Here is a 16,468-nt window from a genome sequence, read left to right on the forward strand (position 1 = left end):
GTGTGTGTATGTGAGAGAGACATTACTGTTCGTTACTGTATCTGTCCATCATTGTATAAAGCCCGCCCTCACAATTTGATGGGTCCAAACAGCTCTTGTTCGAGCATAATTGCTAATATCTAGTAGAGTTGAGCCAGATACTCGACTGAAACGAGTATCCGGTACTGATAAAGCCCTTTTGCCGAGTACGAGTATTATACGAGTAATACGAGTCAATATCTGTGCTCGGATTGAATGAAAATCCTCATTGGGTAGCTGACTGTGTCTGCGTTCTGTGATAGGCTAGTGAGTCACAGCGTCCCTCCCCTACACACTTTGTGTGTCCTGCTCTGCTCACTCACACACAGAACACTGAGAAGAGAACAGCTCTGTCTCTCCCTCAGTCACTCAGGTTCGCCGGTCTTTTCCGTTAACGTTTAGGTTTTTTCAGCTTCAGGTTTGTTTTTTACTTCGGTTTGTAGTACTTACTTATTAACCAGTAGAGTTCTGGTAAACGTGGGGTTTGTTCAGACGTGGTGCTTGGTAGAATGTGACTCGCGTTGCGTCTCTGCCTGTCGGAGATTTTTTTTCTTTTTTAAACCGTCAGCTGGCTCTAAACAGATCTGAAAAACAGCGTCGGACTATTTGATCCGTAGAACACAGTCCCCCCCGCCCCCCTCTCTCTCTGTCTCTCTCTTACTCACTCACACACACACACACATATCTGGTGTGGGAATAAAAAAAATAAAAAAAGAACCAAAAAAAAAATCACACTGATCATAAAAAAATTTAAAGTTAAAAAAAGAAAGTTATGTTGAGTATGAAAACTCTTGTTCATTACATTTTACTTCATAATTGCAACCGCATGTGTTGTATTCATTGTTGCAAAACTTGTTCTGTATATAGTTTGTTTGTTATTGTGATCAAAACCATTGATCTGAAGCTCAATGCTGATGCTGTCATGTAAATAGTTTTCTAATCAGCAATAAATATAACAATTTCTGATCAACCCATATCAATTGCATGCTTAAAATAACATACCGGTTAAAGCCCCGCCCATTTCAAGACAACCCGACCCACTTCCGGGTTAAATCCCGTCCACTTCCGGGTTAGGCCCCCGCCCAGTCCGAGTACAGATACAGATAATTCATATGGTTAACAGATACAGATACAGATAATGCTGTACTCGCTCATCCCTAATATCTAGTATGTTTAATGCTCTTTCAGTAGATTAAGCATCTTGAACACATGAAACAGACAATAGTCTGCTCTGACAGGCAGATTGAAAAGGTTACTAGCATTCTTACCAGAAGGAGGAACGAGAAGAGGAGACGCACAGTAAAACACATATACACACTTTTATTATTTAAGTGCTGGTGTATTGATTACAGATTCAGCACTGTGTTTGTGAAGTAGCCAACTTTCTGACAGTAGCTAGTCTAAAGCAGCAAAAATAAACTCCCTCCAACTGGTTTTTAAGTGCTTCCAGGTTCAAAGATGAGATCTGATATATGTTGAATTTTTGCTTTTACTTTATTCATCTGTGCTCTCCAACTGCCTCTCTCGTTCTGCTCGCTCTCTCTCTCTCTCTCTCTCTCGCTCTCTCTCTCTGGGATTTGTCTGTTGGGTTTAAGCCTTTCCAGCCTGTTAAAAATTGAATCGTTTCCAAGGAGGCATTTGGCTCTCTGGTGAACCACAAGTTTGCAGCGGAAGAAGAATTAGGACTTCAAAATGTGTGTTACGTGCCACCAAAGACACATCTATAAACATGATGCAGTGTGATGTTGCCCAAATGTTCTCCCTTCAGTGTGTTCAAGAGTGATGCAAAAAGAAGTGCTGCTTCTCTAGAATAAAATGGAGTTATTGCCCCATAAATGCAAGGCCGCAGCCTGCCACTGTTCTAAGACAGTGATGAATATGCAGCAGAGTTTGCATTCACTCAAACTGTCTAGTGAAAAAAATGACAAATCCATGCCATTTGGATTGCTTCCTGATAAAGTATTATCTTGGCCAATTATGAGAATTGAACAAATTACTTTTTCTCCAACTTCATTTGAGTGACACGGTTGTGTTTAAGAAGTCTTTTAGAAGTCAGGTCTTCCATCTCCTGGAGGATCTCCATGTACCAGTGCTTCCTCCACATCAGTGATGCCAGAAACTCCAAGCCATGGCAAGGTCTCCGTGAGCAAGCAGGTTCATTGCCTATTTATTACTGTCTTCAATCTCATTTCAGTGTACAATTTCAGCACAAAAATGTACACACAATATAATTTGCAATCTGTAAAAACATAAAGCACATTCATGATTGAGAAAGACCAGGGAAAAGAAAAGTCTTAATATTAACTGTCCCCTTCTCAAATAAATAGAAACCAATGGTCTATCACATATGGTCTAAAAGAAAACATACAAGAGCACATAAACACAGATACATAAGACAAACACATACAACATAAAAGTACATGACACAGATAAATAAGCACTAAGCACATAAACATAAATTAAAGCCTATTAAAGGCACAGAACCATAAGCACAAATATATAAGCACATAAACATAGATAAAAGCACATAGGCACAAATAAATAGTAAAACAAAGAATGACATAACTATCTTCTCAGATTATGATAGCATGTTTGACCATGAAACATTTTGTACCCAAGTAAAATATCTGCAAATTTGATCATGTTTTCCCAGCTTAAGAAATAATATTTAGTTTAAAAATGTTATGTGTGAGAGAATCATGGCACCGATGTTGGCATTAATGTTGGCATTGGTCTTTGTACGTTTTCCTAAATTGAATGATGGTTGAACATTTTAAATAATTTCCCAGAGAATTCCACAGTTTGATTCCACACACTAAAATGCACATCGGCTTTAGCATTGTACATGCACGCTGAGTTTTAAAATTAAACTTCCCGTTATCATCATCACCTGATCTTAAAGACCCTGAAATCTTCACATGAAGTCTTAAGTATTTATATAAAAATATCTATAAAAGACTAATGGCTCAGACATACTTTACGCATTTCCTGTCCAGGGACAGCTGTGGACGGCCACACGGTTTCATTCATACTACAATTGAGGGTATGCGTCGGTCTGGCGTTAAAGGCATTCACACTTCTCCATCTTACCAGCGGTTGCGTTACTTCTGGACGGCACTCCAATGCCATTGGGCTGTCTTTGTATTCCTTTAAAGACAAATTATATACATGTGTGCCCTTCACAACCTCTTATGCAGGAGCTCAAAGATATCCTGCAGTGCAGTCTAATTGTCTTGACTGGTCATCTGTCATCAGTATTCTCCTGGACTACTTGTGCAGTGATGAGAGGCAAGAAGACTGGAGTAAAGACACAAGCAAGGAACGACAATCCTAACCTGCTCGACATACAGTATGCGGAGCAGGTTACTAAGGCACTCATGAGCCTATTTTCCTAAGAGGTTGATTGTGACATAAAATAGTCACCTAAACAGAAGCAGATGTTTGCTGAGTTCCAGTCTCTTCTTCATCTACCAGTCAAGAGCTTGATTAGGCCCATCAGCAACCGCTTTCTTCAGATGCTGGAGGTGTGTAACAGGTTGCATGAGCTCATGGATGCAGTGGTGGTGCATTACTACCATGTGTTGGATCCAAATGAAGAACATAAATACAGGTAATGCAAATGATTCAACAGTGTTAAATTAACAGATCACTGTATGTGAATAATATGGAATGTGTTGGTTCTATTAATCTGCAGTTAATGCAAATTATTGTGTTGCGTGTTAATTATATGTTGACTAGAGTAATGTGCTGTCTGTTAATCAACAGTTTAGATTTTTCTTTCAGTTATAGTTGGTTTAATGAGTTTTAATTAGTAATGAACAGTGAAACAACATCCTCAGTGGTGTATGTGTGTGTGTGTGTGTGTGTGTGTGTGTGTGTGTGTGTGTGTGTCATGTGCTGCAGATGGCTTCTTAGGGGGTTTTCACACCCACTTTGTTTCGTCCAGACTTTTGAAATTTTCAGTTTGATCCGAACCAAAATTACAGGTGTGAAACCTCCCCTGGACCACAGTCGAATACAGACGAAATTTGGTCCGATCAAAAAGATCTTGGTCCGGTGACTGTATTTCACTGTATTCCAACACCGGGACATAGTCTGCTCTGTAGCGCAGCAGCTGCCGCTGTCAGAATTAAACAACACAGACGGTGCGTTCACTTAAAACAGGTAGCCTCGTGGTGCATTCAAAGTTATTGTAAAATACCCTTTTCCCATCTGGTGGTTGTTTTTGTCGTTCAACAGCAATTTACTGGTAAAATAAGTTATGTTATAAGTTATAGTTATTACATTATTATTAAATCTTTAATTTTGACCATATGGCCTTAGCAATAAACAAGCCGTTCTTTAATGTCGCAGACTGTTTAGTACCGTTCTTTTTTTAAACTTTATTAAAAAGTACCAGTTCAGGCACCATTTAGGCACCGGCACCGTTTTAAAAGTATCGCTTTAGCACCAGTATTGGAAAAAACACTCGTTAAACGTTAAAAAAAATAACGCAGATTAATCCATTTCATATTGAACTTTGCCCCGGAGCCGTTCTAGCCACCATTGGACTGTAAAATGACGGAGGGAGATGAGAATGTGCTGCCTGGATCATTAATTGGAACATTTACTTATAAAAATCTTCTTCCTGAAGGGTTGGGTACCAAAATCCGGTGCTAAGACGGCACAGGTGCCTTCATGACCTGTATCTACCAGACCGAATAGCAACGTGGATTTCGGCGCCTCATTCCGGTGCCACTGATATGTCTGCGCTTCTCTCGGATGCTCTGAAACAGACGTTACAGGCAACAGAAACATCGCTGCTGTCATGGGACAGTTGTCCTGGGGGTGTTTGTGTTTGTCTGTTTCCCTCTCTCCCCTTTTTTCTTGTCTGTGTGTCTGTTTTGCCGGAGCGGCGGAATGTAGGTCAAGGGGCGTGGCCGGGCGAGCTACCTACCTGCACTGCTGCTGGCTATCCCTCATCACCGCTGCTCAGCAGATTCTCTTAATCACGGCTGCAGTATTTAGCTCGGTTGGAACCTGCATTCGGCGCCAGATCGTTACGTTTACCAAAGTGACCGACACAACTACACCTGTTTGCCGTTTGCTGCTGTTCTACCAGCTCCTCGCCTCTCTGCCGTGCCACCCTCAGCCGGAACCCCTGTGAGCATTTGGACACACTACACTCTGCTTCGCCCGCTGCTATCCTGTCCACACCACTAGCGCTGCAAGCTGTCCCTGCCTTCGTTGCCTTTTTGTGATCATTTATTAAAAGACATTTAAACCTTCCTCTTTGTGTTCGTGTCGTGATCCTCTGTGTTCTGGGTCATAGCCACAGCCTTAACAACTGCACATGACGCTAGTTAACACTACACTCAACAACAGCTAACGTTAGCCTACCGCTAGCTAGTAGCTGGAATTAACACGGTTACAATGCTGACAGTTAACTCTAAACGGTGTAAAGTGTGACTGTATTTTACTGTAGAGGATTCAACACTGGGATGTAACAATGTGCAGCTGCCGTTGTCGGAAAAGCACAGACGGTGCGTTCAATGAAACTGGTAACCTACAGCCTCGTGGTGCATTCAAAGTTGTTGTTAAAGGCCCTTTTCCAATCTGGTGGTTGTTTTTCTCATTCAACAGCAATTTACTAGTGAAATAAGTTGTTATAGTTATTACATTATTATTAAATCATTTAATTTTGACCATATGGCCTTAGCAATTAACAAGCCGTTCTTTTAATGTTGCAGACTGTTGTTTAGTAGCCTACCCTTCTTTTTTCCCCCCTTTTTTTTAACTTAAAAAGTATCAGTTAAGGCACCGGGCAAACATTATGTATGCGATTAATTTAGATTAATTAATCAGAGTATGTAATTAATTAGAATACATTTTTTTAATCAATTGACAGCCCTAGAAAAAACCCAAACGATACCCAACCCTAGTCATGAGAGAGAGTGTGACGGTGAATGCGCTCAGAGCAGACAGCTGTTGGTTATCAGAGCAGAGAATAAATCAACAGTTTACTTGTCAAATGGTAGTAAATGCACAGTGTAGGTATCAGTTTGTCTCTGAATAAATGCTGCAGCTCCTCAAACCCCAAGCAAAGTTCCCGTGTCTTGCTTCTCAGCAATGCAACAAAACAAAAAGAGCCCCAGTAGCACGAGGAGAGCAGCAATCAGTTGAAAAAACTCCGACACAGAGAGAGGATACAAGAGGACGGGGAAGCCCGTCTAGAAACCAATCAATTACAACTATCGGGAGACGCAGCTCATGTACATGATGACAACAGGACGTAGTTTTGTCATGTATAGATCTTTAGTGTGTTTGCATAACTGCAGTGTGAAACCAAAACTTACCAGATCAAATGTATACAATGTAACAAAAACATGAATCTTAGGGCGGCCTCTAGCTCACCCCTAGAGCGTGCGCCCCATGTAGGCTAAGTCCTTTGCTGTGTGTCATCCCCTCTCTCTCCCCACTTTCCTGTCTATCCACTGTCACTATCTAATAAAGGGAAAACCCCAAAAAAATAATCTTAAAAAGAAAGCCCGAAAAAAACATGAACATGGTTTGGACTTTCAGGTGTGAAAGCTCCCTTAACCAAGTGCTTGAAAGGCATGCACTAACATTTGAAGGGAAAGGCCAGAGTAGAAGTTCTTCAACAAGAACAAGCAGCAGCATCCCAAACAATTCAATTCAATTCGATTTTATTTATAATATCAAATCATAACAAGAGTTATCTCGAGACACTTTACAGATAGAGTAGGTCTAGACCAAACTCTGTAGTTTACGAAGCCCCAACTATTACAGTGGTTGCCTCAAGAGCAAGCATTAGCAGTAGCTATTGCGACAGTGGCAAGGAAAAACTCCCTTTTTTGTTAGGAAGAAACCTCGGACAGACCCAGACTCTTGGTAGGCGGTGTCTGACGGCACCAGTTGGGGGAGTGGTGAATGGTGGCAATAATAGTCATAATAAAGATAGTGAAACAGTGATCACAATGGTAGTCGTAGTAGTTCATGTCATAGTAGGGTACAGCAGGGCGTTACGGGGTGTAGTGTGGCACAGCAGCCTGGGTGGACGCGGTTGGACGCAGCAGGACGCAGTCGGACACTGCGGGGAATCGCAGAGCGTAGCAGGGTGTAGTAAGTCCATAGCGTCAGCTGCACCCAGGACCCCGGTGTAGGTGCCACCCAATTCCAAGGCGATGTTCTGGGTGAAGAAGAAGCAAAGGGACTCCGGGGAGAAAACTCCCCAGAGCTAGGTTAGTAACAGGCATTTCTGGGACTAAGATGCACACAAAAGGAGACAAGTGAAAAGAGAGAGGAGGGAGCAGCTCATTGTGTCCTTGGAAGGAGCTTCCGACAGCAGTCTAGAGTTATAATAGCATAACTAAGAGAGGCAGGCTAAAGAGAGGGGCCTAAAGAGAGGAATGACATTGAATCAAAACGGGAAAGCACGTATCTCTGTGCTTTTTTAAGAGTTTGACAGCTTGACAGCCTTGATCGACATGTTCAGAGGTATATATCATTAGGTTATAGGTTAGGTTAGGTTATATTTACTATGGAGCCGATTCTGGGCCAAAAGTAGTTTATTTGAAAAAAATAATTCAAACTGAAAGTTCAAGTTTTGATATTTAACATAATAAGAAGTGTAGGGGAAAAATATTAGGTTTACATATAATTTCAAATTAACTCTGGAATTCTTTTGGATAAATTTTGTTTACATTTTTCACTTCCATATATTAAAATACCTAATTTAGGCCTACCTGCGCCCTCGAGCCAACATAGCGTAGAATTGTTGTGCTAATTGTGGTTGTGAGCAACATACTTGGTGTATGTTGCTGTAACTGGCAGCACAGCGCCATCTGGTGTTTACCCAGAGCCTCGGGCAGTTGCATTACTATTGTAATAATGTTTGGTGGTGTGCTTCCAAACTTTCAGAGAATCTGGAAAAAACTGCAACATGAAAAACCCATGGTGCAACTGCTGCATGTGGAGATGGTGGCCCTGGTCAGAGAACTACTTGCCAAGTTCATGAAGCCTGAGGCCATCCCACTGAGTGCAAGACCTGCAACTGTCTGACAAAAGGCTGTCTGTTGGCAGATATTGCTACTCTGCACTGAACAAGGCCCGTGTGGAGAGGAAGATATGGGTTGACAATGTGTACAGCTCTTTCAGAGCAGGATACATGAGGGCAGCAGAATTCCTTCTCAAAAAAAACTTCCTCTGGATAACCACATTTTCACTGCGCTCTCTGCTTTGACTCCGTCTTTGATTCAACATGAATCTGTCTGTTCGGCTTTCATCAGAAGAGATTGGTCAACTAGATGAAGAAGTACGGGCTAACAAATAGATGTGGACCACTCAGAGCCTCCTCTTCCTCCACTGGAACACTCTAGACATTCAGAAGCTATGTCCCAATTCAGAGGCTGCAGCCTTCGGAGGCTGCATTTGTAAACCGATTGCGTCACACTAGCGCGATGAAGGCTGTCCTATTTAATTTAATTTCAAAGGCTCCTACAAATGCGGCCTTCTTTTACAGAATTCGGAGGACCCAACTGTTGTATCCTTCGCAGCCCCAGTATTCCCAGCTGTCACAGCCCGGTCTGTGACCTCTGGATTCCCCTGTGTTTCCTGTTTGATTCCCTGTCTGTCTTTCCCTGTGTCTCCTCCCGTGTGTGTGTGTGTGTGTGTGCTCATCAGCAGGGGCGTGGCTCTACAGTCGTTACCAGGCACACCTGACTCCCATTTACCATCAAGCTCAGTATAAGAAACCCGGCTCTCCACTCACTCATCGCCAGATTGTTTCCGCTCGCTTCGTGGTAACTCTTCAGGCTTAAAACTCCAGTGAAGAATCTGATTTTTGAACTGTTGTCTGCAGAAAATAACCTCACCTGTGTCTCTTCCGTCACTAGCACCTGCCTAAACTGAGCCTGCCTCTCTCTCTCTCTCTCTCTCTCTCTCTCTCTCTCTCTCTCTCTCTCTCTCTCTCTCTCTCTCTATATATATATATATATATATATATATATATATATATATATATATATTACAATTTTTGTCTATTTCATTATTAAATTCACTTCTGAGAATGTTTTAGGCAAGAAATTAACTGTGTAGACGTCAAATATAGGCAGTGATGAAAATGTATGGCAAATTAAAAATTTGCTCCAAATTTGCTTCAGAGTGTAGAAGCCCCATAAACTGCCTGACGCCAGCTAGCTCTGCGGGAGTAGCTAGATATCTGGCCGGCCAGTCATGCTCAAAGAACCCGTTTTGAGCTGACTGGAGCTCTGGGTCTCAGAGACAATAGATGTTCACATGTAGGCTACATGATGTCATATGCCCTGTTTACACGTACATGGTTATTTTGAAAAACGGAGACATTTCCCTTCGTTTACACGCAAAAGTCTTTCTAAAAACTCCGGCCAGAGAGGAGATTTTGGAAATCTTTGTTTGCACGTTTGCATGTAAACTGAGACAAATGGAGGTTTAGGCAGCCGAGAGAGAAAGAGGACGTGATTCGTTGCTGTTGTTGCTATTTTCGGGATTCTGATTGGCTAACGTGGGCTTGAGCTTCTCGTTACACTGCTACCTACAGGTTTGGCATGCTCTTGACGGCATATATACATGGGTACATGTAAACGAACACTTTTCGGAAAACTGACAGCTGTGCACAATGTTATTTTTGAAAACGGAGAGGTTGAAATGTCCATTTATGAAAATAGCCGGCCACGTGTAAACGTAGCAATAGCCAGCACTATTGCACTGAGCAGTCTTCTGTTTCCTCCTGTGTTTCCCTTCCCTTTTTGTTTGTCTGTTTGTGGGCGGCACCTTTTGTTCTGGGTTTCTGGCTGAGTGACAAACCTGAGGATCATTACCAATCAAAACACCTGACAGTCTTTTCCAATCAACCACCCTGCATAAAGTCTCCTTGTTTCCTAATGTTCATCATCAGATTATTCCTATCCAGTGGTAGAGAACTACAGCTAACTTTTGCATTTATTCCAAGTCCAGTTTTTGCTTCCAGTTTGTTTTGTTTTTGTCCTCAGCACTTCAACCACCTGGACCACTACTCCCAGCTCACCTGCCTGCCCCACACACCATCCTGTTCTTTCGTAGGGACCACTTTATGTTGTGAATAAAATCCTTACCTTCAACAGTCTGTCTGTGGTGATCTGTATCCGTCTGTGAGTCCAACTACTAAATGTAACACGTTTTTTTTTCTCTCTCTCTTTGAGACACTTGACCAAATGGTAAAGTACAAATACCAACCTCTGGCTCTTTATTCTTCTTGCAGGATCCTTGTCCTTGATGCATTGTGTCAATGCAGGAAGGGTCCTGTTTCCCACCATAGATCGCGCAAACACATGTTGACCTTGTTTTCTCTGCTTCTCGTCTGGAGAATTAAACCACTTCTTCATTATATTTGGTACAGTGTTAGTTATTTTCTGTGTACATTCTGTTCCAGCGCACCCTGCACATGTTTTATCACTCACAAGTCTTGTGAAACAGAGAAACAAGTTCAACATGGCTTAAGGCATTTCACTAATATTCTACAAAATATATTCTTCAACCGTCACTGGAAGACTCAGAGCTTTAAAGCAGCCATATTATGCTCATTTTCAGGTTAATAATTGTATTTTAAGGTTGTACCAGAATAGGTTTACATGGTTTAATTTTCAAAAAACACCATATTTTTGTTGTACTGCACCGCTCTCTCTCACTGCTGCAGATCCTCTTTTCAGCTGGTCTCTGTTTTAGCTACAGAGTGAGACCTCTTTTCTTCTTCTTCTTCTGTACTATCTTTGATTGCACTCGCACATGTGCAGTAGCTCAGATGTAGATCATGTCAGCTAGCTAGCTCCATAGACAGTAAAAGAGGCTGTTTCTACAACTTCGGTCAGTTACAAGGCAGGATTAGCTGGGAGACTTCTAAATGAGGGTGCACATGGAAGTAGTTCTTTTGTAGATTATGGTGAACTTGTGTGTGTTGTAGCAGTGCTTTGCTATTGAGAACGAGGTAGCATGCTAACGCTAAGCTAATGGTTGCGGTTAGCCAGCTCGTTTCGGCTTGTGACGTCACAAGCCGTGCCGATTTTGAACAGCTCACGGATGTTTTTTTTTCAAAGTTTGTATGTGTGGAAGCACCAAAGACACAAAATATCACCCTAAATCCCAGAAAAAGTGATTCTTTTCATAATATGGGCACTTTAAGGCCCAAACGCACTGAAAACATCTGACGCGCACATTTTAAAGTACACGTTTGTTTTAAATGACCGAACACGCATCAAAAGCGTCATGACGCCTGTCAAACTGTGTCTACTTTGACCTTGTTTCAATTTTGGAGCATCAAATTGAGGACCAGCACGACCAAAGATGTTTTTTTTCTGCAGCCGCACTACATGTATATAGAAAGTAACTGTACTGATGTGATCAAAATCAAAATTTATATTAATGAATATATTATTCAGGTGCCCAAAAACTGTTGTGTACTCATGCTGCACGGCCGTCTCTATCACTCTTCGCTGTCTCACTGATTGACGGAGGTCAGTGTTGATTGTTAATCAGTGAAACGTGAGGCGTGAGAGCAGCGATAGTGGTGCACAGCATAGAGATCCGCTCTACAATCTTCTATATTCTATTATGGTGAAACACAAAAGCAGAGGATATTAATGATCGTTTGAATCAAGCTCATAATTTAGTGCAACATGTCACGGCAGCTGGGTGTCCGTTAAAAGTTTCCTTAAAATTGTCATTGTGATGCAGTTTATAAACAAGTTGAAAAAAGGAGGGATTAATGCGCTGGAGGATGAAGAACAAGCAAGTAACATACATACAATGTTTAGTGGGCTCTGCTGTTACTGTGCCTCTGGTCATCTATGCATAATCTAGCCTATGAACTTGTTCTGTAGCCTACTGTATATTCATTATTAAAAAGTGAAAAAAGTTCTGATAGGGGTATCTGCAATACACAAAACCTTTGCCAAAATAGCAACCTTTTCTATCTAGCTATACATTGCTGGGTCTGTGGTATTGGCACTTTGAATTTGATGCTTGCCGTGCGCCATCAAAGCATCATTCAGTACGTTTACATGCACAGTGGTGGAGGAAGTACTGAATCTTAATACTTAAGTAAAAGTACAAATAACCAGAGACATATATACTTTAGTAAAAGTAGAAGTACCACAATGACAATCCTACTTAAGTAGAAAGTAAAAAGTACCTGATTTTAAATGTACTTCAGGTATTAAAAGTAAAAGTAGGCTACTTGCATAACGAGTTATTCTCTCTCTCTCTCTGTCTCTCTCTCTCTCTCTCTCTCTCTCTATATATATATATATATATATATATATATATATGAAAAATAAACAAAAAACTAAGCTCTGGCCTGTCCTCCTCTTTACGGAGTCGCTTTTCAAGACGAACATTCAGGAAATGACAACCAGGCTGTAAACCATCCGTAAAGCCTCAGAGCAGCAGAGCTCTCATCTCCGCCCGTAGCAGCAGCAGTCAGGGCACTGCCAGCGGGTTCGGCAGCTCCACTACCCCTCAGAGAGCTACGGGGATCACCGTCACTTGCCATCCCTGACCTGCTCACCCACTCCCACTTCGGGCCGGCTCGTGCCGTACGTGACGGTCAGGAAGACGTTTTGGCAGGGGGAAAAACTGATCAGAAAATGTAACGGAACGTTGTAGAAATGTAGTGGAGTAGAAAGTATCATAATTGCTGTGAAGTAAAAGTCAAAAGTATGCACTATTGATTCTACTTAAGTAAAGTACAGATACGTGAAAAATGCACTTAAGTAACAAAGTATTTGTACTTCGTTACATTCCACCACTGTACATGCACACCAATATTCCACTATTATTCAGAATATGACAATATTCTGAATTTGATACAGGTCATGTAAACAGCATATTCCGGTTGGATATTCCGACTAAGGCCTTTTACATTAGATTAGAATCAACTTTGTCATTGTACAAGTACAAAGACAGCGAAATGCAGTTTGCGTCCAACCAGAAGTGCAAAAAAAGCAGAAAAGTGCAATGCGATATACAAGTATAGACAGGTGGTGCATAGGTAGGACAAGAAATATATAGCAGTGTTATAAGAGCAGAATAAATATGGCTATGTAATATGAACAGTGTATGAACAACATGTACAGATATGTGCAATGTAGTAGCAGTGACATAATAGTAGTAAGAATAATATAGATATAGATATATGTAGTGTATTAACAGAATATATAAGAAAAACAGAATAAATATGGATATACTGAATGAACCATATAGACAGATATGTACAGTATGTACAGCTATGTTGTGACGACCTGAAATCATCACCAGGTTTCACCACCTGTGTAAAACCGGGAAACACCCATTTGAGTTTACACACTGATTATTGCCGGAGGGGGCGTGTATAAAATCTCCTCCTTGTAAGAGTCAGGGTGACGGAAGGAGAGTGGGAGAGAGGAGCAGTGTCAAAACCGGCCGGAGTAAAACGCTCTTGAAAAGAAACACAAAACAAAGCAAAGTAGTTAAATCCCTTGCGTACCGTTTCCTTCATACTTCCAGCCACACATCAATCCTGTACACTCCACCTTCGGATCATCATGCCACATTCGCCGTGCAAATCTGTTCACGGACGCCAGTAATCATTCAAAAATCAGCAGACTGGATTCTTGGACTGACTGGAATGACTGGACTGACTGACTAGACTCCGTGAGTTATTAACTCTTCCTATGACTTTTTGTTTTGTTTTTGAGCCTGAGAAACTGACCAGCTTTATTTTTTCGTTATCAGCACTGGTCTGGACTTCATTGTGATTTTGTTTGTATGGGACTGCAACTTATTTGTGTTTTTGAGTTTGTGGTTTAAATGTGCAGAAAACCTGAAGTGGAATTTTGAAATTTGGATTGTGCTTCATCTCTGCTTGTGTTTTTGTGTGAAATCCAAATACACTATTTTTTTTTGTACTAGTTTTTGAGTTATGGTGTTTATTTCTTTTAGGGTCATTCATTGGGGAGGGTGTACATTCGTTTAAGATGCACATCCTTTGTGACATTTAATTTAAAAAGAAACAACAACTAACTTGTATCTTACTGCCAGGAGAGAGACCTGGCTGGCACCCCAAACAAAAGATAAAATCATTTTAAACTGGAGCCAAACTGTCACATAATAAATGGCACCCCAGATGGGACATGAAAAGTACCATTGAATGACAAACTAAATAACTCAACAAATAAAAACCCACAACCAGTGTGAAGATAAAACTTTTTTATTTTCTGGTACAAGAATCCAAACAAAATGGCTGCTAACTCAGAGTCATTGTGGTGTGAAATGGAAGGAGGATCTGCAGAGTCACCACTGGCTATTGTCACTGGCGTGCCTGCCCAGGAATTACCTCTTACAACATATACTCTGTTGGACATGGACCTCACTATGTTTTCTGAGCTTGCTCATCCCTTAACTCCGCAAAAAGCCGTCCAAACAGACGAAAGTCACGGAGGACCGCAGCCTGAAATTTCCGCCTTAGAGGAGACACATTCTGGCTATGGGATTAGGAAACACCTTCGGGAAATTGTGGAGGAACAACATCAGCACCGGCAGGAACTAAAAGGGAACATGGCGCAAATGATAAAAGAAATTACAACTCATACTAAACAAGAAACCAAAGCACTGACAGACCTATTTCAGGAACAACAAAAAGAGGTCATCAAACATGTGGATAAACAGCTTGAATATCTGCAATCACAATTTAATGCATCCCTTGGCTGGAGGTTAAAAAACTATCATACTGACCTGCTGAAGGATCTTTTCTCCGTTTTTACCCCGATGTCTGGTGCAGTAGCTCACCTGCAGGAGGAGCTGTCCCACTGCAAAAATACGATGCATTCACTGTCAGAGGAATTAACAGCATCCAGAGTTACCACCACCATTACCCCTGCAAGCGGGAAAACCTCTGAGGGTTTACAAGGGGAAAAGCCCCTACTCATTCCACACCGCCCCAGATTGCAATCCACCGTGCAGCCTGGCATGGCCGATGTCAATTTTGGGTCACCAGGTGGATCCACCATTCTTGGAGAAGTAAAGAACAGAGTCATGGGTAAGAGTCCTATAAAACTACAATTTCCGACATTTGGGGGACTAAATGATACACCTGACCCGCTCCAATACCTGGAAAGGTGTAACGATTTCCTTGCTCTCACTCCGCTCACAGATGAGGAACTCCTTGCCACCCTGCGTAATGTACTTCATGTAACTGCAAGAGATTGGTGGGATGTAGGCCGCCATAAAATCCACACATGGAAGGAATTTCATGACCAGTTCCGTGCTGCCTTCCTGTCAGAGGACTATGAGGATGAACTGGCAGAGAGGGTGCGCAACAGAGTTCAAGGGGAAGGGGAAAGCGTCAGAGACTTTGCCTACATGTACCAGTCGCTGTGCAAGCGCTGGAAACCACAAATTGAGGAAGAGGAAATCCTAAAAATGATTTTGAAAAACATTAACCCCCAACTGGCCAGCCAGCTGAGAAGTAGCAGAGTTACCTCTGTCGACGCACTTGTCCGCCTTGGCCAGCAACTTGAGAAGGACCGAGTAAACCAGCTGCAGTATGAACAGAAAAAGAATTTATTGGGGAAAACACCCAAGTCTGCTGCCTCTGAAACTGCTGCCCGGTCTCCTAACACCAGAGAAAACCCTGTCCGAGCAAATCAACCCAGCCATAACCGACCCTCCTTTGTGTACTGTTGGCGCTGCAAAGGAAGTCATGCACCAGCTTCCTGTCCACAGTGGAACTCTAACAGAGTTTCTTCTCCTAGACCCTCACAACAGCAAGCTGCAAAAACTACTCATGACCAAGATGGTCATCCGACACTTGGTTCCCTCACACACTCAGGTTACCTGGAAGACATTACATCTGGAAACACCTCCTCATCCCCACTTGGAAGCCTGCTTCCTTGCCAGTTGAGGGTTCCCCTGAACATTGGTCCATGGAAGGGAACCGCTATCCTCGACACTGGTTCATCATACACTCTGATAAATGAAAATGTGTGGTCAGGAATCAGAAGACCGCAGGACATGCTAAAGCCTTGGACTAGAGGGCCCTTGTACCTTGCAGATGGAGAAGGAAGACAGCCTTTAGGTTGGTGTGAAATGAACCTTACCTTGCAGCTACACCCAGTGACCTTACCTTGTGTCATCCTGCCTGCTTGCAGTCTTGCTTTCCCCGCAGTTGTGGGACTGGACTTCATTTTCTTTTCCGGTCTACAGTTTGATGTCTCTGAGCACCGCTACTGGTTTAAATCCAACAAAAAGCAGCAGTACCAGTTTCTGAGAGACTCTGCAGCGGGGCTTAATGCGGTTCTTCCATCACAGCTTGCCTTTTTCTCTGCTGTGGCTCCTGTGGACCTGGTTCCTCTGCCACCCTGCCATGACCTCCTAGAGACTGCTTGCAACAATGCTCATCTGG

At 42.2% G+C, this 16,468-nt stretch overlaps 1 long non-coding RNA gene across 1 annotated transcript; it reads right to left on the minus strand.

Annotated features, from left to right (window-relative positions):
• Positions 1 to 14,259: 14,259 nt before the first annotated feature.
• On the minus strand, positions 14,260 to 15,180 carry LOC116050723. Its single transcript, XR_004105152.1, has 2 exons — positions 14,800 to 15,180; positions 14,260 to 14,610 (listed from the first exon to the last, which is right to left on the minus strand). It is a non-coding gene; the product is annotated as an uncharacterized LOC116050723 (long non-coding RNA).
• Between the last annotated feature and the right edge of the window lie 1,288 nt (positions 15,181 to 16,468).

Source organism: Sander lucioperca, chromosome 23 (genome assembly GCF_008315115.2).
Source record: "Sander lucioperca isolate FBNREF2018 chromosome 23, SLUC_FBN_1.2, whole genome shotgun sequence".
Taxonomy (NCBI): Eukaryota; Metazoa; Chordata; class Actinopteri; order Perciformes; family Percidae; genus Sander; species Sander lucioperca.